Source organism: Aplysia californica, unplaced genomic scaffold, assembly GCF_000002075.1.
Source record: "Aplysia californica isolate F4 #8 unplaced genomic scaffold, AplCal3.0 scaffold00103, whole genome shotgun sequence".
Lineage (NCBI taxonomy): Eukaryota > Metazoa > Mollusca > Gastropoda > Aplysiida > Aplysiidae > Aplysia > Aplysia californica.
In genome coordinates this window covers 1,427,378-1,428,484 of record NW_004797373.1, presented here as the reverse complement: position 1 = coordinate 1,428,484, position 1,107 = coordinate 1,427,378, and positions in this window count along the sequence as shown.

Genomic DNA, 1,107 nt, shown 5'->3' with positions numbered 1-1,107 from the left:
GGGGAAGGGGGAGGGTGAAAGAAAGCAGTGTCATAGAACTAGGTGAAAGGCAGAAGTAGCAACAAACATTTCGAGCTGCAGTTGTCACAGCAAATAGCCCAAAGGCTAAAGGATTTAATTTTTAAGTTCTGCCCCTCCTTCCCAACCCGACACTGTGCAGAAGGACAAAGATGCAACGACCCCCCCTCTCTCTCTCCCTCTCTCTCTCTCTCTCTCTCTCTCTCACTCTCTCTCTCTCTTTCTCTCTCTCTCTCTCTCTCTCTCTCGCTCTCTCACTCTCTCTCTACCTACCTACCTACCTACCCACTTACCTACTTACCTACCTCCCATCCTACCTACCTATCTACCTTTCTATCTATCCATCTATGGTACAGATTCACATGCTATCTGAACTAGCTCTTGTAGGAGGCAAGTGGGATGAAGGTGGTGGTTTGGGGGGGGGGGGCAGACAACCACACTGCTTTGTTTATAGGCTTTGTACACAATGCAGTCATGTGGAATTCCGAATAAAAAAGTTCGACTTGCGTGTCAGAAATGGGCGTCGAAATCCTCCTATTCAGGGCTGCTAGTTTTCTCTATTGGATATCGATGTCAAATGGCGTGACAACACCACTTTCAACGAGCCAAGTCGTAAGGCTATGTCTTTATGTGCACACCTGGAGAGCCTGCTTTTCGAGCGGGTCGGGTTGAACAGGCGAGTGGGCGGGTGGAAGTGTTTGAAAGACACGAGGAACAGGGGCGGTGCTCTTCTGAAACTTAAAGTGCATGTCGTGAACATGTTTGGTTAACCCCATCCGTAGGCTCTGGGGTCATTTTGTGCTCCCAGGGGTCGTACTCTTCTCATTTTAGAATAGTTCTAGATTCTAGTACCAAGATCGCTTTGAAACTTTCAGTATTTCTCCAAAAAATCATTTTAGCCCTTCTCATATCAAAAGTGTGTCCATGTTAATTTTCTTTTGAAAGAATCCAAATCAGTTGACCTTTCTATCACCTATGTTTAGTGTAAACTGGCATCCATACTCTTCGTACTCTTCTATCTCTCTCTCTCTCTCTCTCTCTCTCTCTCTCTCTCTCTCTCTCTCTCTCTCTCTCTCTCTCTCTCTCTCT